Raw genomic sequence first — 23387 nt, forward strand, 5'->3', positions numbered from 1 at the left:
GTGATTCTGACTTAGGTCAAAACCAGGACATCCTCTCCCCACTGCTAGATGAAGGCAGCTGCTAGGGCCCTAATTTCCAGAATCACAAGAGAAACTAAAACAGTCTCAACCTTTCGTATTATGAATGCTAGTTTGCAGGCGGCTTTAGGAGAGAAAAAGAAGGTTGCAGACCTCTTACCATGATCCCGATTATAGCAGAAAAGATGCAGAGAACATCTACACAGTACCTCAGCTGCCTGAAACCTAGGGGCTTGAACATCTGCTTCTACAAGTCCATTAAGAGACAATTTAGGCTGCTTAGAAATGCCATCTGCTTCCTCATGAGCAACACTGGAACCCTTCTAAGAGGGTTTCCGTAGCCAAGATGGATGAGGGAACATTATGTTAAGGGCAGGCGGAACAGTGTGGATGATCAGTTGATTAAGCCAAGAGGTTGTCCTTAAGACACAGTGTCTGTGTAATTGGACATTCCTTAGCAGGGGGTATGGGGAAGAAAACACAGAGGGTTCTCACTATGAGAGGAGTGGTATGAGGTGAAGCACAGCCCCTTGCATGAGGCAGAAGCTGGGGTTTGCAGGGAATCCACTGAACAGAGGAGGCTGAGAGAGTGACCATGGGAAAAAGGAAACGTGAGGAACCTCTAAGCTGCCCCTGTTCTGCTCCCCTCCTGACTCCAGCCTGGAGGCCAGGCAGGGTCTAGAGATGCCTCCAGCTCTGATCCCTTGCTGTTCTCCCTTCCCTGCCTGGGCCTAACCAGTTCAGTCACAATGTGTGACTCACTACTGGGGTGAGACAAGTTGAAGTCTGTGGCAAGTGGTGGTGATCCCACTGAAGACAGAGTAATTGCCGCAGCAGTCCTCTCTGACCCCGACTCCACATGAAAGCTGCTCTCCAAAACCCTCTCACCCATGCTCAAGATAAAAACAGCCCAACTAGTCCCCACCACAAGCCATCCTCTATTGTGTAGCTCACACTGTTGGATTTAAGTGGTGAAAGTGTGCTGCCACTTTAGGAGTCATTCAGTTGCCAAACAGTTGAGATTAGAGATTAGAGATTCTGGAAAGAAAAAAAAAAAAAAAAAAAAAAAAAAAAAAAAAGCAGAATTAAACCCACATTTGGTCTCAGGATCAGAAGGAAGTCACAGGCCAAGTGGGCATTTGGGGACATGGGCCTTAGGAGCGTGATTGGCTAGCTCTCAACTTCACGACACAATCCTTGGCTCAGGGAGCTCCCAGTATAGGCAAATGGAGAGAATGGGAAGAAAGACGTGAGATGTCTTACCTACGGCTCTCAGGCAACCCTTAGCAGGGCTGAGTCTTGGGACCCAACTGCTCAATCCCAGCCTCATGCATTTTTTTCCTCTTGAGCGTACCACAGTCTTCGTAGACAAGTAACACTTGTTTCTGCAGCTACTCCTTCTTGGCTGGAAGCAGTTCTCATGTTATCTTTCACCATGTGTCTCTTCCCATTAACAGCAATTTTAAAAGAGCCTCACTGTTTTTTCACTGACATCCTCGCTGCCAGCCATACACAATTAGAAAGAAGGAATAACAGGCTTTAGCTGTAATTACGGTTTTGCCTATTTTGTAGAGAAGTCGTCCTGTGAAGACTGACACAGCTGAGTACTTGCCCTGGTCACCAACTACATCAATTCTCTTAGTGGGAGTTTTAAGAGGGAAAAATTAAATTGGAGCTGTATAATACATTGAACACTCAGAGGGAAGCAATGCTAGTGATTATCCAGCAAAATGACATAAAAAAGCACAGGCACCAACAGTGAAAACTTCCAAGGGGGCATAAAGTATTCTGAAGAGTTACCCTGCAAAGGATGACAAGGCCCTTCAAGAACATTGTCCAAATCCAACTACTGTCCTCATGACAGCAAAACCCGCCAAGCCACTAAAACAAAATAGTACCTACCATGAGCTCTGTGCTTCATATATAGGAGTATTGCACTTTCAGCAGACAAAAAGAGAAGGGATGAGGGTGTGTACGGAATCATACATCTGTTTCATCCCCTTTATTTGTTGGCTTCTCCGTGAGACGTATAGGACCAGACCAGTCCTATAAAACTTTGCAGATACCTCACATTTGCTTGCAGGTACACATACTTGACACAACCTGGCAAGTCTTTCCTTTTCCTTTCTTTTGCAAGCCATTAAAACACACTGGCCAACCTCTCAGTTCAGTCCCTGCCTTAATTCTGTTCACCCCAGTGCTCAGGAACCGATCCTACCCTTCCTCTGGCTGCACGACAAGGGAGCACTTCTTGGAACTCCACTGCCCTAATGTCTCACTGAATGGAAGCCTGCCACCCCCCCTTCCCAAAAACCCACACATGTAAGATACATCTAAAATTCACAGCATGACCAGGAATTTGCCTTCTTTCCCTTCCTGCCCACCCTAGCAATGAGGCAACCCTCCTCACTGCTGCAAGCGGCCAGGTACAGTACGATATGTGAGTCCTATATCACTCAGCCAAGCTCAGCGCACCTCCTGAGCTGGGATCACGCTGAGCAAATTCACCTGACAGACAGCCCCAGGGAGGCTTGTTATTTACATGGAGATGCAAGCTCATCACAAAGAGTGTGACATGAAGCAATGCTAGAAGGCAACAATAGATCTACAGTAGCAAAGACAAACCAGGAAACATGGAGCTGGTCTGGTGACCAGGCACACCTTGACCTGAGGCGTGACTGTGAGGAAATGCAGAAATGTTCTCCAGTGAGATATCTTAACACAACATTCTCAATGCCAAGTACAGAGGAGGATGTCAAGATGAACCAGGCACAGAAGGGGAGGCAGTGCAGGGAGATGCCAGATTCTGTAAAGGCATCTGGGGTCATGGGTGAGATCACATTGCTTGCAAACTCCCACAATCACAGCTATGCCAAGGCCAATGTTTTCTGAGTCTCTCCTTGACACCTGTGGAAAACAGAGGAACAGAAGACTCGCATGATTATCCTATGGCAGAAGTCCAGGCACGAAGACGCTTCAACAGCATGTCCCACAGCAAGTAAACGATCCAGCCAGCGCGGATGCCGGAGAACTACTCAACTAATCTCCATTGCTAGAACTCACTGCCTGTTTAATCAAAGGCCTGGCTTATAAAAGAAGGGTCTTCTCCACTACCTCACACACACCCCCTTAAATAGTAAGCTTTTATCATCCATTTGCTATATACACTTTGCCAAAGGCAGAGGCCTACCCTAGAAGTTCCCAGGTGCCGATAGGTCACATCCAGCTGGCGTCTGAGATACAGCTGAGGAAGGAAGCAAAGCCAAATTCCTTCATCTGGGGAGTATCCCCTTGACTCGTCTGGATGCTTCAGGGACATACCTCCAAAAATACATATGCACTGGGGGCTACCAGGAGATATAAAAGTGAGGGAGCCATCTGCTTCCCAAGGAAGCCAAGCTTCCTTCCCATCTGGCCTGACACATCTCCTGGACCAAAGTTCAGCACTGTTCCCGTGTTCCTCCTTGGCTCCATCCATTTCAGCTGTTGAGTTCACAGACGTCCCAGGATAAATGCAAAGGTAGATTCCTTTCCTTCCAAACCTACACCTTCTGCATATTACCCCAAAGAGTTTTACTGGAGGTGAGGGGTGGAAATAAATTTATAATGGTTACGTTTTCCCCACTTTTTTTCTTCTCTGCTACAAATCAAATCATCTGCCTGTTTTTCTCAGGCTCCTCAGGCTTCATAAGATTCACAACCTTCATATCCACTGATGCATATCGAAGGACAATAGAAACACCCTGGAATGCAAAAATCATTGCATTACATCTCATTTAGCAGAGGACAGAAAGCCCTGGCTTCACCTCCCTCTGCCCAGGGTCACGGGGCCAGCGCACCAACTCTTCGCACCAGGTGATGGACAGTCTCCAGATCTATAGTAACCCAAAACTGCAGTCTTCCAGATCATTGGCCTCCTGGTGCTGCAGTGTCAACGTTACTCCCCACCTGCTGTCCCGAAGACAAAGTCGGCACCCAGCTTCAAAAGCCCTGAACTTCCATCGCACATCCGTAAGTAAGCTTACCAATTAGGACTCATTTCTTAGACCCAGGGCACACTGCAAACAAAGTACATGGGCTACCTCTAAGCTTAATGAACTGAAGAGGGGCTTGTTTAGACAGCAGAGGGGGTGCAGGGGACAGGTGGAAGGAAGAGTGGTGGAAACCTCATGAAGAACATGGCAATACCTTAGCCATGTGTGTATTTTGAAGGAGAGGAAGGCATCTCCTAGCCTTAGGAAGGAGAGGGCTAACCTTCACTCCTTTTGCACAGCACAAAATTAGCAAAAACTAAGGCTTACAAAAACAATCCAGACAAGAAATGGGGACATAAATTTAAATTTTCCCAGTATTGTACGGGGAAAATACATTGTGGTTTTTCACCTGAGCATCTTTGCAGTAAAAACACCCTCACAAACCATTCAGTAACTCTCAAAAAATATTCTGCAGCTCATATCACATTTCCAGGTCAGACAAACTTTCCCCCAGCTCTTGAAGACAGAGATGTAGTGCCCCAAAGAACAATTGTTCACAAACACAAACATTCTGGGAACGCAGAAAGAGGAGGGCAGCACCATGAGGCAATCACTCAAGCCAGTATTTGAAGCACAAACACACAAATAAACCGGATGCATGCTCAGTTTATTCTGGAATAAATTAATGCTTTTCAGCATGCAATGAAACAAGAGATTCAGATTCCCTACAAACACCACAGGAACAGGCACGTCTAGTTTATCCTGTTGAGATGTGGAGCAGTTTGCCAGGAGAGGTGACTGACTTTGCGCCACTGGACAGACAAACAGCTGTTACAAAGTTTTACTTAGGTTAATCCTGCATGTTGATAGGAAAATGGACAAAACGGACACTCAGCCTCTCTTCCACCTCTGATATCTAGGAGTTATATTTCATCTGTTCTGTCCTGCTCATGTTCTCACAAGAAACTAGATATTTTGGTAGATCACTTATACCCCAATGCTGAAAAAGTTTCTTACTATACTACACGACAGAGCTTCACTCTCTCTGTTGATACTCTCAAGTTTATTGGCAAGAATATTTACAGGACCAACCAATTTCAAGCAAATATTACAGAAAATGGCCAAAATGCATGTTCTTCCATAGCAAACCTGGTTTTAAAAGAAAAGGAAAAACCAAACTTGTCACAGAGAACAAATATCCCACAGGAGACGTTTCTCAGATAAGAGTATTCCAGCAAGCCACTTCCAAACAAACACAGCAACCAGGCACGGGCATTGCTGGCAAATATCAAAAACACTGCTGAGAAACATCACAGACACCTTGTGACAACACCCCAACTGGGCAAGGAGAAGGAAGGAGAAATAAGCACTGAAGGCATCAGATCTGTCGGAAACCACTTCTCTCAGACCTACTACAGCTCACGGATTTGAGCTCTGATGGTTAAACTCCCACACACTTCAGAGTTTGAGGAGGTGCTAAGAAAACCTGTAAAGAAAAATAAAAATTGGGATTTTTCACTCGTTCAGCTACTGCATCTTGCTCCCGAAAGCATGCTGAGTCCCACCAGCCCCATTCTAAGGTCATGCTTTCTGCAAAGTTCTCACTTAGGAATTTTAAGTAGCAGTTCAGAAATGAGTGTTTTGAAAAGTGGGTAACCAGTTGCTCCGGCCATGCCACGTCTAACTTTCTATATCTCCCTCTGCCTGCTCAAGTGCCTCTAATCACTGCATGCCATACAACAGGTTCCTCTGAAATGTGCGTACACACCACTTATTAAAGGCTGGCAAACACAGATAAGTCAGTCTGTGCTATGACGCATGACCTGATGTGTGGCACAAAGGAACACCTCTCCCCACTTCTCTCTCTTCCCAGCTAAGCCACTCTTGCTTTTATTTGTTTGAGCTGGGATAGCTCAGCCTGCCTTAGGGCCTGCCACAGCCTCAGTCGGTAGCAAGATGTAGGCTCTGTTACCAGATGCACTGGGTCTGTTACAGATTTCCTAGGTGGTCTCTAGCAAGTCCCCTGCCATGTAACGCTGATGAATTTATCAGAGAGTAATATAGGTTGGAAGAGATTTCTGGAGGTCATCAAGTCCAGCTCTCTGCTCAAAGCAGATTCAGCTTGATCAAGTTATTCAGGGTCTTGTCCAGCCTATGACAGCTAAACCTTGAAGGCCTCTCTCTTTGTTGGTTTAAGATGGGTGTAAAGCTACTCCTGCCCCTACCTTCTGGTAGGCTCTCATATACATTGCTTAATGCATGGATTGGCCCTTGCCTTGCACCCAGCACACAGGGGAGGCACCTGAGGTTAATAATACTGGGAAAGGCCTGAATTAGAATAGAATGTAAGATAGAATTAGATAGAATGTAAGAGTTGACTGCTAATTATCCATATGACCTCAAAGCCCTGGACAGCCATGTGTCTACTACAGGATAAACTACAGGGTGATAGATACAAAAGTTTATGCTCTGAAGACAAGGGCTCTGACAAATAAGCTCTAGCAAGCCTGTCTATGGTTAAGACATTTTTATCTCATATAAATGATGCTCAGAGCTGCAAATCTTATTCTGTGGATTTCTAACCTGAACAAGATAATGAAAGACATCTGGAGAAGAAAAATCACACCAGGGATAGTACTTTGTCTCATCCTAAACGCTGAATGGTCCAGGTCTAAAAACATCATTTCACCTAGATGAAATTTCTCCAAGGGAGAAATGGTCCTAAATGTTGGGAGCCTGACTGCAGGACAAGCTGAGAGATTGCAGTCTGCAAGGGTTGTTGCAGAGTTCAATACTGTGTGGAAGCACTAACACCCACCCATGGTTTCTCTCCTAAATGCAAACACATGGGAAGCAATCTGCCTCCCACAATCTAGGAAAGAAACCATACCCTTTCCAAAACAGTCCAGGATAGGTTTAGAGCAGGACAACAGTCTCTGGAAAAGAGCCACTAGCTGTACTGGCTCCAAAGAAACTATTTCATCTGCAGCTAGGCTATGCAGAGATAGACTAACTTCACACCATCATGCTGTTGTTTTATTCATGCACCCACAGCTGTCACACATACCTCAGGATCCTCTTCAGATGGGCTGCCAGCCTTGGACAGTGGTATATACTGGTTCCTCACCTTGCCTGGACCAGGACTTCCCCAACACATACTCCTGCTGTGAGATTCCTGTGTAGCTCATCCTGCTGCTGTTCCTTGGGACTCCAATAACCAGGGCTTTGCAGCCCCTTTAATTTCATTCTGCAAACAGGGAATACGGTTCATGACATAAAACCTGGAGTTAGTCAGTCAGGTCAGAAAAGAGAACTCTTCTGCAAGACAAAGGGCATGGTGCAGGCCTGGGATACAACAGGGTTTCTGTTCTCGTTGCTGGCTGCTAGCTTTAGCTCTAAATATTCATGCTCAAACAACTAAGCTCAGGCTAGGTGTGGATGGGGTTGTGCCCAATTCAGCTAGCTCCTAAGAGGAAGATCTTAGGCCCACAGCAAGCATGTTTAGAACTCCATCTCCCAATTTTCAGAAGGTGCCGCAGTTTGGGCCAAGCTAGCATTTGAGCTTGAATCTGCCTGCTAGCTCCAAGACGGGAGTGCAAGAACAACCTGGTCTGAAGGCTGCAGCATGGATGACGATACAATCGTCACTGCCATGTCACATAAGTAGGGGATAGGAGAGAGAATGATCTCTGTTTTGCATCCTCCTTTTCTCACACCACCCAACAGCTTCACTATCAGTCTGGCCACAAAGTTTGCCACTACAGACCCTCAGGGCCAGTTCTGCTTGGAGAACTGAAATTCCCTCTCCATGAATTCCTACATTGTGCACGTCCTTCGCAAAAATTCAGTCATCTTCTCTGGAAAAAAACAAAACAAGCCAACAACTTCCCTAGTCATGAGAAGATGAGCTCAAATGTGACTTTGAGTGGCTGCCCTGAGCCACTCAGAAACATCACCTGCTCAGCCGATAAAAGGCAATATCCAGGTGCAACATCAAACACCATGTAAGGTGGAATTTTCCAGCACCAAATCAAAACAAAACTGGAAAGCAAAGAATGGGATGAGGGTGGTGAGGCACTGGAACAGGTTGCCCAGAGGAGCTGTGGATGCCCCATCCCTGGAAGTGTTCAAGGCCAGGTGGGATGGGGCTTTGAGCGACCTGGACCAGTGTCCCTGGCCACAGCAAGGGGATTGGAACTAGATTATCTTTAAGGTCCCCTCCAACCCAAGACATTTTATGATTCTATGATTCTAAGCCAAAATGAAGAAAGGAAGAAAACACAAAATCTGAGGTCAACATCAAAAACAAACCAAACTGAAATCTCTAGACAGAAGCATTAAAGTCAAGAGGGAAAGAAGCATGAACCAAAAGAGATTCAGGATGAAATTCTCACTCAAGACAAAACAAAATGAGTTGAGAAACAAACAAACAAACCAAAAAAGATACAAAAGGAGACTCAAGCAATGCTCAATGAAGTTTTGAAAAAGAAGTGTTCTCACCAGAGAAATATTCAAAAATATTTAATTTGAAAGAAATATTTACTTTTTATAAAAATCAGTGTTGCTTAACCAAAAAGAGACTAAACTCCGATTCTAAAATCACATGTGCCCTCATGCCAGCACTCAGGTCCCAGAAGTCAGATACTGATACATTTCCAAAGTGCAGAATTTCTAAGCCAATCTAAGGCTGTTTGTTGGCCGTCTGGATGTTAAAGCTATGAACCAAGTTTTCCATTGTCTTTGGTTTTGATTTCAACATCCTATCTGGAACATTGAGCTCATGTTTTCATGTTTTTCTAAGCCACCGTGAGGGTTAGAAACTTCCTTTTTTAAAATGAGAAAGTGGAGACTCTTATGCAATATCTTCCTTACAGCAGCTGGGATTTTAAGAAAAAAATATATATACAACATCCTGAGATGGCTGACAAAACCATCAGGCTTGGTAACCGCTGCATTATGGCATTAAAAAAAAAAGTTGCCCTTTTCCCTTCCATACACAACTCTCTTATTTGTATAATTCAGCCTTTCTTCCCAAGAATTTACTGCAGTGTTTACTGAACCAGTGTACTAAAATGAACTATTCATAACTTTAAAGAATTTCCATTAAAGCATGACTTGGATGGCTCAACAAGCAAATCTCATTGATGCTACATGTCACAGACAAACAAACAACATAGAATCACAGAATCATTTAGGCTGGAAAGGACCTTTAAGAACACTGAATCTAACCATTAACTTAATACTGCCAAGTCCACCACTGAACCATGTTCCTGAGCACCACATCTACACGTCTTTTAAATACCTCCAGGGATGGTGACTCCAGCACTTCCCTGGGCAGCCTGTTCCAATGCTTGACAATCCTTTTGGTGAAGAACTTTTTCCTAATATCCAACCTAAATCTCTCCTGGCGCAACTTGAGGCCATTTCCTCTTGTCCTATCGCTTGTTACTCTCGCTAGAAGAGACCAACACCCACCTCCCTACGACCTCCTTTCAGGTAGTTGTAGACAGCAATGAGGCCTCCTCTTCTCCAGACTAAACAATCCCAGTTCCCTCAGCCGCTCCTTGTAAGACTTGTGCTCCAGACCCTTCACCAGCTTTGTTGCTCTTCTTTGGATGCCCTGCAGCACCCCGATATCTTTCTTGTAGTGAGGGGCCCAAAAGTGAACACAGTATTCGAGGTACAGCCTCACCAGTGCCGAGTATGTGAGAATGATCACTTCCCTACTCCTGCTGGCCACACTGTTCCTAATACAACATCTGTGCTTGGCTCTGATCAAGACATTGTTTTATGGAGAAGCAGTGCTCCCAAGACCATCACAAATCCACATGGTGCCTGTGAGTGCCAGATTTTCTGTTCACATCTCAAAGTAAACTCAAAGAAGTGGAAAATCACAAGTAGACATGGAGCCCCTTGATGATTTCATAAACAGCTTAGAAGAGTCCTCTGCTGTGTTTGTTCTGGCAAATACAGGAAATATCTAAGCCTCATGAAAACGCAAATGTTGGAGCCTGTAAATAAATGATGAAGCAAGTTCTCCCACTCTAAAAGATCTCTGGCTCTTTTTTCCCTGTGGATATTCACACACAGATGCACACTAGCATGTACTGATCTTCCAGTATGTATGCCCCCAGACTCACCGTAACTTTTGAAACATTTCCCCTGACCTGCACCAGGTTTACAACTGCAGGTGTCTCGCTGCTTTGAAGTTCCCTTACAGGTCAGACAGCCTTTCAGGATGTGTATCTTCATCCAGGGTTTCGGTGCTGTGACGCAGCTGTGTTGTAGCTCTGTTACAAAAGCAGGATTCCTCCAGCCTAAGGAGCTGTTCTGATGACCACCGAAGATATACGTTCTTTAGATATAAGTTTCTAGTGAAAATCTGGATAGTGAAAATGCTTCCGTCAAAATGCAGCCTATTTGACCTAAAAGTGGAATTTACTTCACAGCTGCTGCAGGACTGGAGCCAATTCTCATTCATGCTGAAGATCCTTCACGCTGCTTAGGAGAGAGGGTGCTTCACATGGCACCAGCATTAATTCACACTCCATTTAAAATCCCTGCATACCGGAGTGAGAATCAGGCTCTGCACCCAGAGCACGGAGCTCAGCAGGAGGGAGAGTGTTTTGTGGATGAGATCTTCATCTCCAAACCAGCTGTTCTATTCTGCTGGTTTGCTTCTCACTGAGACGGAGCTCACTGCGTATGTCAAAGAGCAGAAGCAGAGCTTCTACCTTGCCTTGGCAATTCTGCCAAACCCAGCACTCCCAAGAATTACAACAATGCCCTGGGGGCCTCTTGCAAACTACGCAGAGCTGCTGCAGTCTCTTGTTGCAAAAAGGGACATACATGATAGTTCTGTACTTAGGACTGCTACAAGCTTTTAATTCTAGCTTAGGGCATTCTTGTTTGGTGTAATGATACTGCCCAGTGCAGCCAGAGCTGGTCGAGACCAGAGAAGGGATAATGTTGCAGAACACGCTTGTCTCCCCAGGCTAGGATAATGTTTCTGGACCGGTAACTCCAGTCAGGGCCACAAAGAAGCCACGTTGGACTGAAAAGTGCCAGAAATGTGTCCTTGATTTCCTGTGGTAAAATTATTCTCCTGGTAACTACCTGGATTTTGAAGGACTCTCTTCTCTTCCTTGGCACTATGTGACTCAGTTTCCAACAGACACTGTGCACAACCTTTGTGGATCCATCATGGGAAAGATCCTAGGCCTATGATGAGGGAACTTGCCAGGCAGGTCTCTTGAGGTGTGCTTCCACTCTCCTCTCTCTGTGCTGCAGAAACTTTTGCTGAGGTACTTCTTTGCTCTGACAGACCAGCTGAAGACATGGATGGAAGTTATACCATTCTTGATGCTCCTTTTTAAGAACCTCCAAGAAAGGACATTCATTTCTTTCCCAAGTAACCTAGTCCACTGGTTTGCTATCCTAGCCCTTGGAAACATTTTTCTGATCCTAATCACTGATGTCCCTTGCTATGATCTAAGACTAATACAGCTTGTCTTCAGCTAGCATGAACACAAAGAACACATTACTCTTCCACAACTGACCTCACATATGTTTGGAGATTGCTATAACCTCTTAAGTCCTCTCTTCTTTAAACTAGAGCAACCTTCACAGTTCCCTCCTCCTTCTCCTGAAGATCATGGTTTTAAAATAGAGGGAAGTAGATTCAAATCAAATATTAGGAAAAAAAAATTTACAATGAGGGTGGTGGAACAGTGGCACAGGTTGTCCAGAGAGGTGGTGGATGCCCTATCCCTGGAAACATTCAAGGCCAGGTTGGACGGAGCTCTGAGAAACCCGATCTGGTTGGAGATGTTCCTGCTCCTTGCAGGGGGGTTGGACTAGATGACCTTCGAAGGTCCCTTCCAACCCTAACTATTCTATGATTCTATGTTTTGTAGACTAACACAAGCTTTTACCTTTACCTACAGTCCCCATTTCTCCTATCCTGTGACAGCATGCCAGCAGACAGCCTGCAGGGAACCTACTGCCCAAGAAAACCTGCAGGACTCTAAGCAAGAAGCAAGATAAGCAGTGAAAAACATGCCTAGGTCTCCACCAGACCCTTTTCACAGAGCACAACAAGTTACAATAAAAACTCCCACAACACTGAGCTGTGGCACAATGTGCCACTCCAGGAAGCAGGGAGCCTGATGATTCTGCACTGTCTTCTCCAAGAGAGCACCCTGGTTTTGAACATGATTGCCTCGTGGCCACAGCTGCAGCCAAGCGTGGCCCTCACTCGTCATCTCCAGACAACAAGGTGAGAAGGGGAAGGAGCCAGCCTTTTGGGCACAGTCGCACAGCTAATACCCCCTGGTCTGAGGCATTAGAGGCAAGGGCTTTTTTAAATATCAGGCTCCTGCTGCTTTTTTGAGGTATGGCTTTAGGTACTGCTGGCAGATAGGTCTTTTGTTGAAGTAGCGCTAAAGTAGGATAAGAGAGACTAGATCTGACAATATGTGACTGGTTTGACCTCTTGTGTCTTATGCTCCCCAACCTTCAGTTCCTTTGGGATTTCTATCAGGTATAGGGCACCACAGAAAAGGAATGTCTAAACAAAAACAGAGGAGATTGAGCAAATTGAGAGCAGTTGCAAGGATGGGCCCTTCAATCTCTGCTGGAACCAGGAGCTGAGACTATTAATTTGCAGATTCATCTCCGCCAAGATGCCACGGGGGTGGCCACAGAGGGAAGAACTGCTCCTTGGCTGACATCTCACAGGCTCCAGGTGAGCCAGGGCTTCCTCAGGCTCTCAGCATGGGTAAGGGGCAAGGAGGAGAGGCACAGAAGGAATGCAAGACACCACATTGGCCCCGCAAAAAAGGGAGTGCAGTCATTTTTCCAAACTCACTGTAGCGTTCAGACTGCTCATCCAGGACTATTTTTTCAGTTATTAGTTTCACATATTCAATGAACTAAACCAATTACCCATCTTTTTCCCCCAAGTGTGGAAAACTTGTCTCCTCAACAACCACACTCCTCACCCTGTGAAAGTGCCAGGTAAGAGCAGAGAAAGGAGCCAGGCATTGGAAGAAAGAAGAGTGGATGAAAAAGGCCAGAATTAGATTGTTTGGGGGAGTTAATGCTTCAGCATTAACTTTATTTATTACTTTATTTACTTTAATTCAGTAATTAAACAGGAAAAGTGGTATCACTAGTGATTATTAACTCAAAGTACAAAACTAAACTTACTGCATGTGCTAACACTGTTTCTAGAACTGTAACTCACAGAGGCAAGCAAAACCACCACGATCTTCTGTAGGACTACTAGCAGCAAGACTAATGCTTCAGGCAGACCCTCTCAAGCCCTGCTGTTCCATCAGCAAGACTGTCCAAACCACCAGAGAAAGGAAAACTGTATTGCCACCAGATTTCCACCTGCTCACTCTGTTTTCTCAGGTTAGCCAGCCTCGATATTGCCAGCCTCGATATACCGTCTTTCATAACAAGTCTGCAATGAAGGGGCAAAAATCATCCAAGCACTAAAAGGATTTTCTTTTTTTTTTTTTTTAAAGGCAGAGCAAGCATCACAGAGTTCAGCTCTTACAATGAAAGCTGGGATGCAGTGGAGACTGAGGGACTTTTTTGCCATGCTGGCCACTATTTCATGACCCTTGGACTGGTGTGAAGGATGGGAGCTCTCTGGTGGCAAAATGTGAATTTGCAAAGATGGGACTTTCGGTGGCCCCATTGCTTTTCCCTGCTCACGTGGAAGGCACAAGAGCATAACAGAAAACCAGTCCTGTGCTGCCCTCTCCTAGAGGAGATCCAACCAAAGCACTGCTCTCCAGAGAGCAGTCAGAAGTGAACACTGGACAAGATGCTTCTTAGTTCAGAAGTGCCTGTTTCAGAGCCTGGCACAACTCCTAGCTCGTAGCCTGCTCCTGCTCCTCACGACTGCAGCCCTTTCTCCAACCCAGGCAGACAAGCTGTGGTGGGACACATGTTCACAGCCCAGGAGGTACCTGCACTTGGTTATAAGACAAAAGCAAAAGTGCACCAGCCAGATCAGTGTTTCTAGGGGCTGCTGTGGCTCCAGTCCAAAGAAAACAGGGGACAGCACTGCTCCAGGAATCCGAGACACTAGTGAGAGAACAGGAAAGCTGACGGATGGGAAGCCAACAGCAAAATGAAAGGCAAGTGTGTGAAGTTGGTCTGCTGGGAGAAGCACTAGCAGCTATGTAACCTGCCAGCCAAGGGGAGAAACACCTTAATCCTCACCATCTCGTTTCACGAGACACCAAAACAGAAGCAAGACCCAGCCAAAAACCAGGAGAATTTGGATGAGAAAGAGCTTGGACTGACGTGATTTTCACAAAACAGGCCTCCACTTTTTTCTACCTCATTTTTGGCACTGCCTTCTTAGGGAGCAGTCAAGCTTGAGTGTCCAGTAGCCCTCACATAGTCAAAATCTCAGGATCTGGAGGAGCCAAACCACCCCATCTCATGTAGACAGCTCACGTACAAGGCTCGCTCCTTAAGGCCCACCTTCACACCTGGTTCTCAGCTGTGTGTCACTGCTCATCACTGCTTGGAGCTCAGTATATCCACACTCTGGACACATCTGGTATATCTGTCTGGTCCCTCCAAGGGGCCTGGAAAAGAGACACAGCAGTGACACGCTACCAATCCTTTCTGGCATGTGCACTGAGTCAGAAGCCCCAGCACGTAGATTAATGATGCCCATGCAATCTCAGACAGCTGTTCCCACCTCCTGGCCCAGGGCAGAAGCCTCTTGCCCAGCTGCCCCTCCATGAAGCGTAGTGAACACTAGGAGTCTTCATGGGTTCAAATGGTGACAAGTCAAAATCAGGGAGGAGGAAATCCACAAAGGGTTATTAAAAATAGAGACACGGTGTCAAACTCAAGATGTTCCTGCCTGCATACTGGAGGCTGGCAGACCATCTAGCCGATCTCCTGCTGCCAGCTCACTGCTTTCGTCCATCCTTCCCCAGGCATCTGCCATCAGGAACAGGATACTAGGCCAGACAGACCTCCGATCTGACCTAGGGAGGTCAGCTCTAATGGGAGCAGAGCTGTCACAGCTCCGGCCCTAACAGCCTGTCCTTGGGCAATTACCCCTGCAACCCTGCAACGCTCCTTGCCAGACCAAGAAACTGTACTACACTCCAGAAACCACCCAGAGCTGGCCAAGTTTGTCAGCTTAAGCCCGTCTGCAAGAGGTGATGGCAGCAGCTGGCGAGAAACAAGTGCATCAGGCAGGTAGGGAAAGCCATAGTGAGGCTTAATGCTGCGGAAGTTGAGGGGGGTGGGAATTTGAAATTACTAGTTTGTATCTGCCTGAGAAAGTCAGGTCTGCTCTCTGACAGACGTGTGGACAAATTCCTTTAATGCCACCAGATGGTGCCCTGCCTTCAGTCACCAGCAGGCAGCTGGCCTAGCAGGGGACAACAGCCCTCCGACCTCCACTCCACCTGCCTTTGGTGGGCACTGCCCCCAGAACTGTGGAGAAACACCAGTCTTGCTTTGCTCCAGGGCCTGGCCTGCCCAGCAGGACATCTCACGGTTGCAGGGCCACCTCTACCCTGAACTGAGGTGAGGCTGACTTTGAACACCAGATTGAGAGACTTGGGAACCAAGAGAGGGGGGTAAATCAACTGCCTGCCCAGAGTTGAGGCCCCTGGAGCTGGAGTGAAGGTCAGAAGTACCTGTTTGAGCACCACAAGAGCAAAGCACCCTATGCTGGGAGACAGGCATCTGTGACAGGGCATCTGATGGAGGAAGCGCTGTCCTGGAGTTGTGTTTTGGTTACAGTCAAGTCTTTTTGAACGAGCAGAAGTGTCAGAGCCCTGTGGAAGGATTTCAGGGTAGCCTGCACAAGGAAGAAGTTGCTCTGGCAGGCCAGGTTTAGCGGATACACCATCAACTGGCAACCCGTGCTTCCTGGCCTCCTTCAGGAAAGCAGCTGCAGTCATGCTCCTTGCCAGCACCCACATATGGCTTGGTGGGTGACTACCCATCAGGAGATCTGAGCTGTGCTATTCTGGCAATGCAGTGGCTCAGAAAAATACCATTGCTTGCTGAAGACTGGAAACACAGAGGCTCACCAAGCTGGTTCATCCCACCAGACCAGCTAGCCTTTCTCCAGCCAGTGTGCTGGAAGAGAGCCAGCACACCAAGCACAGGCCACCATCACAGATCCAGGCACAGAAGAGATCTAAAGAGGGCAATGGGAAAGGGCTTCTCCACTCACATTATCATGTTTGTCAGTGGAGACTTCCCCACAGACACTTCATTGGACGTGACTGACCACAACAGGAATATATAGCTCGCCATGGCCCAGCTATCAGCCCAGGTCGCTAGCAGAACTATAGGTCTCAAGCCACTCTTGACCCCATTCCTGATCTACACATAAAGACCACATCCTGAGGGCCGATCACACCCACAACACAGGTAAGAGAGAGGTCAGGGATACTGTCAGAGGTTCACATCCTTGGCTGTGTGCTGTCTGCCTGCACACTTGCAGGCAACACAGCGAGACCCTCCTCTTTTCCAGTTTGCATCTCTGCAATAACCTCCTACTCCTCCACCTCACCTCACTCTGTCCACACGGCAGAAGTGGTAGGAGTGTTGTCTACCTGTGTGTGAGGCAGGTTCACCAGGAAAGCAACACCCTTTTGTAGACTATCTGATATATTGCAAGGCAAAAAAAAATAAGCGAGCGCAACCTGATGTGCTGCTCCCCCTAGCACCCTCTCATAATGGCCCTGGCATAGCCAGGTCTCATAGACCCATCCAGTCCCAGGCCATGGGCAGGAGATCTGACCTGCTGCCCACCCATGTTGTGCTCCACAGGCACTGGCAGTGCTGTGGCTTCTCCCTAGTGTCACAGCAGCCAGGGCTGTGCTTTGGAAACGAGTGCTTATCTCTCCATACCTGCGTCTGCAACTCAGGCCTCCAGTAACCACCCAAAATTCTCTGAGCACCCCTCTGGTACAACATCGCATTCCCAGAAATCACATTCAGTGCTGTTTTGTTATCTTTGGACAGTTTTGAAGGGCCTTTCTCTACCCTCTAGCAAATCGTTCCCAGCTATCAGGTTGCTGTTGATGAACACCCATCACGCTGACTAATATGGACTCAACGCTTCCTTTTTCATTACCCCATGTGTTTCTTATCTTATGGTTAGACAGTAAGCAGATTAGGGTGGGGATTTTCCAGTCTGTGCCTGTACAGCACCTTGCACCATTGGTGATACATGTGGTAGGGCTAATTCACATGCCATCTGATCTTACCATCAGAAGCCCTCCTTATAATGAACTCCCAATTTTAACCACCCCACTAACAAGAGCCAAGCTCCCCCCATTCCTGAGAGCTAAACCTAGACAGGTTCAACAAGTGGTCACAGCCCCACCAAACACAAACAGGCCTGGAGTTTCCAAGCCAGGAGCAAGGGCCGTCCTGCAGAAGCAACAAACCACTGAGAGGTTTCTTCATTCTTGTGATGCAGCTAAGTGCAAACCCTATCATAAAAAACCAACCTGCTACAGCAACCTTCTGTCTGGATCACAGTGTAAAAGGAGCAGGGGTTAATTTAGTCAGGGGGGAAAAAAAATAAAATTAATGGCATTGCAGATAGATCTCAGCAGCATCCACCTCCACAGAAGCTGGAACAAAGCCCACAGAAGCCACTAGTGCTTATTCGCTAAGAAATTCCTGCAGCCATGCCACATTCAGTACAGTAGCATTATCATCTTACATGCGCAGGGAAGAGATGGCCTAAAGGTTAGGGTGTTACCCTGTGAAGGCAGCGAGACTTCATCAGACTTGCCACAGATTTCCTGCCCCAGGCTGAGAGAGTCATGCAGCCTCTCTCTGCTCAGCCCTCCCCCTCTATAAAAGAGGTTGCACAGGCAGCCGAGTCTCACAGCAAAAGCTCAGAAGCATAACCACACTAAACACTGCAAAGCATTTGGGTAACACAGCCAGAGATGCTGCTTAAAGCTTTACCTGCTGGTTAAGAGGAGTTCAGGGTCTCAGTGTGCTCAACCCCCTTCCCAGACCGAGGGGGATTTAAGATCCAATTCACCTGCACACAGGAAAACCAACACATCACTGTGAGTTTTGCTTGTTGCCTATTTTGAGGATTTAAGCGAGAGTTGAGCAGTGGCTAGTCCTTAAGCTGAGTCTGGGGCAGGATGTGTTTCATTCTCATCCTACAAAGTACTTTGGACAGGCACTTCAGTGGAAAAAAAAAAAAAAAAAAAAACAAGCCAGGTAGGAGAGTCGCTTGATTACATTCTTGCATATTTAAATTATGGGGCTGTTCCATTCCTGAGCTGCCTTCTTGTGTTGCTCCCTCCTTCCTCCTTCTAGTGGTGAAAATGCCCCAGGGGTAACGAAGGATAGGCTACCTTCCCCATCACACTCAATCCAGAATGGATCTGATGAGGCTGATAAAATTAGCCAGGTTTTACAGCAGTAAGCAGGGTCAGATTTTGGTCCAGCTCTTCATAGCCTGCAGAGTTTTTACCGTACGGAAATTAAAAGGACTGCAACCTGCAGCAATTGTGGAAGTTGAGAGCAAATTAAAAAGAACACGAGTTCTGGCATTCATCCTCTTTTCATTACTGCAAAAATATCGCGTATTTATAAGCAACATACGCCTCTGATCTTCACTAAATCTCAAATTGCATTATAGAAAAGGCAGTAACAATGTTAACACTTTGCAAATGGGAAACTAAGGGAAAGGGGGAAACCAGCTTGCCCAGCCTCACCCCACAGGCCAAAGTAGGGGTTTGGACCGGACTTCTGGCTCTGGGTTCCTGCACGCTGCCCAGTGTGCCGCACCACCTCCTCAGAAAAGGCACAGAGCATCGCAGCAGTTTCTGGAAATCACCTTTAGGCTCTCCTCCTCCCCTGAACTTTCCCTTTAAATTTCGATTCCAGTGCATTTACTAAGCAGAACGTTTCAGCAACACACAGCAATGGGCTTCTCATGGCTCTGTTTCTGCCAGTGAAATAGCTGTGACTGACTGCAAGGTTTACAGAGACTTTCTGTTCCTGTCTAAAATTATCTTTGCTGAGCTCTGCGACGCCAAGAGCACAAAGCCAATATTCCATAAGCCCTGAGAAAAAGCGGACTACATTTCAGGCACACTGTGCTAGTGCGGTTACAGTAGCATCCATCAGCCACAACCAAAGCTCAGGGCCACCACCACCACGCCAGACCTCACACAGGGGGATGCTGCCTGTTTCTTCATCGCATGAGACAGCAGATAAATCAGGGCCTGATCCCGCTGCCTGGGTGCTCTGCGGCTGCAGGGTGGTTGTCCAGCCAAAGAGGAGTCTCTGCAATCGCTGCTAGAACCACGAGATCAGGGCGAAAGGGTCTGAAAAGACAGCAGGTGGATGCAGACAGATGGGGAAGCAGGGGGCTAAGAGGGAGACAACAGCAATTAGCATAGGCAGCAGCAGTCTCAGCTCACCAGCTGCTCTGCTGATTGTCTGCCTCCTTGATTTCCAACAGCAAAGCAGCAATTTGTCTGAGAGCACAGCCAGTAGCTAAAACTGCCCCTTCAGAACTGGAAGTATCAGGGGAAAAAAAAAAAAAAAAACAAAACCTATTTCCATGGTATAAAAGCAAGGCTTGCAGGGCTGTCATGTAGGAGTTTGCCTAAGTAAGGCATGGAGCAGGCAGCTCAAAACAGCCACCAAATACTTCAGAGCGAAAGGCTAAAAAAGGAAGGTTTTAGAGGAGGAAATGAGTCAGTAGCTTAGAGGACGGGAGGGGGAGTTCAAATAGCTGAAGCATATAAAGTAAGCAAGTAGTCACCATCTCAAATGCTGTAAAGTCAGTGAGGTGGATGTGTTATTGATCTTTGGTTTTTGTTGATGCAGGGTCTCACTCACAAACAGGAGTCCATGGGCAACTTTTTATATTGACTATGCTGGGTTCTGAAGCAGTCCTTCACAAACAGACGTTTGTCAGCTGCAATTCACAACGGTGTTTCAAACTGGAGGAGCCAAAGCCAAAACCACCAGCTAGAGGACTGCTGAAATTTCCTGGGCTCCCCCTGGGGACAGGGTTTTTTTTCAGGGGGAGTTTCAGGATAACTGCAAATGCCATTTGCCTTAAGAGAGGGAAGGGGATTCACCTTTTGAGATGGTTCATCCAAACATCCAGCGTGAGCTTTCAGCTTAGCTTATTTATAGCACTAGCACTAGGAATAAAGGACAAATTTTATTCAGTGCTGAAAAGCAACAAAGCTAGTAAAATACCTCCATCTCCACGATGCTGTAGCAATCCACAGCGCGCATTTCTTTCTTCATAACAACCTTGCATTGCACTGAAACCCTGGGGTTAAAGTCTCACTCCCAGAAGCCTTTAACCTTGCTTGCTGGTACACCACCATAGCAGCTGGCCGTAACAGGGCATGCATTAGTGGAGCAGTAAGCCATGAGCACGTTAGTGCCAGCGTGGCAATAAGCCACAAGGCAGAACTTCCTCACCTCTGTCCCATGTCCCTCTTCCATCAAAAGGGCAGGACTGATGAAAGGGAGCTCATAAAAAGAGGCACCAAAATTCCCTCCCCAAAACAGGGAGCTTCCCCTCAGTTCAGGCACCACGACAACAGCTACGTAGCTTCCTCACGAGGGCCCTGCTGCAAGCCCTCTCTGAGGGAAACCACAGCCTTGCAAACGGTTGGGGCGAAGCTTAAGGTCACAGGCATGTGAGGAGCAGGCTGTCGATTTGAGGAGCAGCACAGGACTGGAAAAATGGACTCCCTTTCCCCTACAAAAGCAGCAGCATGGGATTTACATACAGTAGGGGTTCGCAAACCGTGACAAACGTACTGCTAATCACCAGCAAGCCGCTCCTAGTGCCAAGCTGGAGCTCCCAGTGCCTGTGCTGGTACAGCACGCAGAGTCTGTGAAGCCCTACACTAAGGCAGGCAGGCTAGTACCACCACAAGCCACACACTTGTCGAGGCATCTTGGCACACAGCTCCTGGCTCTAGCTTCCTCCAAGCACCACAGCCACTGTGTTTATGTCTCACCGGGCTATGCTGTTTTGTCTTTTGGGGAATTAAACCTTTCCAGAAGCCATTATGGTTCTCAGTGTCCTTCCCAGACCAAGGTCATCTTTCACACGAGTCTAAAACAAGTGAAAGACATCTCCTCCCCTTACTTTGCTGGTGAAGGAGTTCCTGCCCTTGCTGAGGTTCCTTTATCTAGTTAGGAGACCTTCTCAACCCACTGCAGTGTTTCCAAAAACACAAGAAGATCTCTTGAAACAGACTGAGCTAACAGGCCAGTTCCAGCTCATTTTCCCTTTTAAGTATACAAAATGAAACAGCCCCAGCCCTGTTCTCAGGGACTTACATAATCCCTTCCCCTCCTCCCCAGGATGTCTTACTTCTGTACCCCTCTTTCATAGCAAAACCAGTTTATGAACAGCAAGCTTGGAATAATAGCAGACAAATTGCCCACATCAATTAAGTCTAAAAAGCACAGCTGCCCCAGGTCTGTTAGGTGCCACCGGAGGTGGAGGTCTGCTACGACACTGTGCAGGGAGGCCCCCAATAGTGTCCCCCAAGATTTACTCTCCCAGCCTCACAGCATGCACGACTAGCAGGCTAACAGTCACAGCAGAAAGACAGGACCAGAACAAGTTGTCCAGAGAATCTTATTTGTAGGACTGAAGCTCTACTATTACAAAGGCATTTTATCTGACTTGTTTTAGAACTAGATGTTTAAAAAACAAAAACCAAACACATCCCTACTCAATTCTTGTTATTACTTCCAAAGTCAGTTAAGACTTTGGTCCAAATTTAAGCATTCCTTGATTAAATAGATCAGAAAAGAGCCTAGGGAAGAACTACCCACCTTCCCCAATTTAAGTCTAAGTCGTACTTGTAGTGCTTTTGCCAGTTTCACCACAAATCTGATGCAAATGCTCTTGCAAAAGGGACCCTTGGCCAGTGCAAGCCACCCAACACAAGAGCCTAACACAACAGGACTGCTTTTTCAGTACATGCATCTTCAATACGGGGTCTTTTGGCAACTTCTATCCAATGTGAACAGGCATAACAGCATCTAAAAAGGGCATCTACTGGGGTCTGCTGCAAGGAGGGGAAAAAAAAAATCAAAATGTAACACCCTTAATTTGGACAGCAGTATAAATGAAAGCTGGAAGGTATGGCTTACACCTTTTGTATGGAAGCTTCATGCTCGCTGTAACCTGGTATGAAGTCCTGTTGCCTCACACCCTAGCCCTGAAAACATGCAGTCGAGTCTTTTGTTTCCTGCTTACAAGCAGGCACAGAGACTCCATAAATAGCATTGAGCTTTTTGCTCATAAATTCAAGCCAATAACATCACTGCAGTCAGGATCCAGTAATGAAACCTAACTGTCTATACATTTTTTAACATTAGCAGGTGCTTGTGCAATCTCATTACAAAAAGCTGGAGCCTCACTGCCCAGAAACATTAAGGAAATAATATTTTCATAGCATTTCAGAGCGAGAGTACGGCAACAAACACGGAACAGCAGCTTCTCCGAGCGCCCCGGTTTCAGCAGCAGCGTTTTCTCCGCGGACAGCTTTGTCCCGAGGACAAATCCTTCACTGTTTCAGCCGCCACCTGAAATAGATGCCGCTCGGATTCATGCGGGGACGGGGCTGCTGGGGCTGATGATGATGATGCTGCTGATGCTGCTGCTGCTGCTGCCGCCGCCGGGAAGCAATGCACAGGGTTTCCTGCAGCACAGCGAGCGCGGCCGGCCGGAGCCAATCAGGAGTGCCTGACCGAGATCGCACCAAAGTAGGTATTAAAAAAACCCTCAAAAAAAAAAAAAAAAAAAAAAAAAAAAAGCCCTGCACTTCCTCCTCGCCAGCTCTTCTGGCCCCCGCCCCCATCTGCTCTCTGTCAGGTCGCCTCCCCCCTGCGCGCCTCAGGGCCGTGACCACCCCAGGGCCGTCCCCTTGGAGACCCCCACCCCCCGTGCCCCCCAAGCTCTCCCCTACCCGTTCACGACTCCCTCAGACCCCTTAACGCCCCTCCCAGCAGTCCAAATCGTCTTTTCGCCCTCCTCAGCAGCCGCCCCCCGACCCCTTCCCTCACAGCTTCCTCAATCGCTACCCCCCCACCCCGGCGCACCTTGGGGCAGGTAATCCCGCCCCGCCTCGCAGAGGGGCCGCCGCCATTGGCCGGCCGGGGGGTGGCGGCCGTCAATCACCCGGCGGCTCCCCGCCGTGATTGGGTAACCCACCCACCTGAGCCGGGCGGGATAGGGGGGGAGGGTGCGGGGAGCGGGGGTGGGGGGGAGGTGGGGGGGGTTTGTAGGTACGTGGGTTCCCTCCCCCCACCCCCCGCGCCGTGCGGGCGGAGCCGGGCGGGACGGGGCGGTCCGGG

At 47.5% G+C, this 23387-nt stretch overlaps 1 long non-coding RNA gene and 1 other non-coding gene across 8 annotated transcripts; both read right to left on the minus strand.

Annotated features, from left to right (window-relative positions):
* Positions 1-2556: 2556 nt before the first annotated feature.
* Positions 2557-23283, minus strand: LOC147601280 (uncharacterized). Of its 7 annotated transcripts, none has more exons than XR_015258165.1 (6): positions 23133-23283; positions 20129-20194; positions 17982-18060; positions 14499-14605; positions 7060-7239; positions 2557-2925 (listed from the first exon to the last, which is right to left on the minus strand). It is a non-coding gene; the product is annotated as an uncharacterized LOC147601280 (long non-coding RNA). The 7 variants fall into 7 exon arrangements; XR_015258166.1 differs by lacking the exon at positions 2557-2925 and adding an exon at positions 5099-5478 and having other exon boundaries at positions 14507-14605; XR_015258163.1 differs by lacking the exon at positions 2557-2925 and adding an exon at positions 5099-5478.
* On the minus strand, positions 4166-4294 carry LOC147601281 (U6atac minor spliceosomal RNA). Its single transcript, XR_015258356.1, has one exon. It is a non-coding gene; the product is annotated as a U6atac minor spliceosomal RNA (small nuclear RNA).
* Positions 23284-23387: the final 104 nt, after the last annotated feature.

Source organism: Chlamydotis macqueenii, chromosome 3 (genome assembly GCF_036417535.1).
Source record: "Chlamydotis macqueenii isolate bChlMac1 chromosome 3, bChlMac1.mat, whole genome shotgun sequence".
Taxonomy (NCBI): domain Eukaryota; kingdom Metazoa; phylum Chordata; class Aves; order Otidiformes; family Otididae; genus Chlamydotis; species Chlamydotis macqueenii.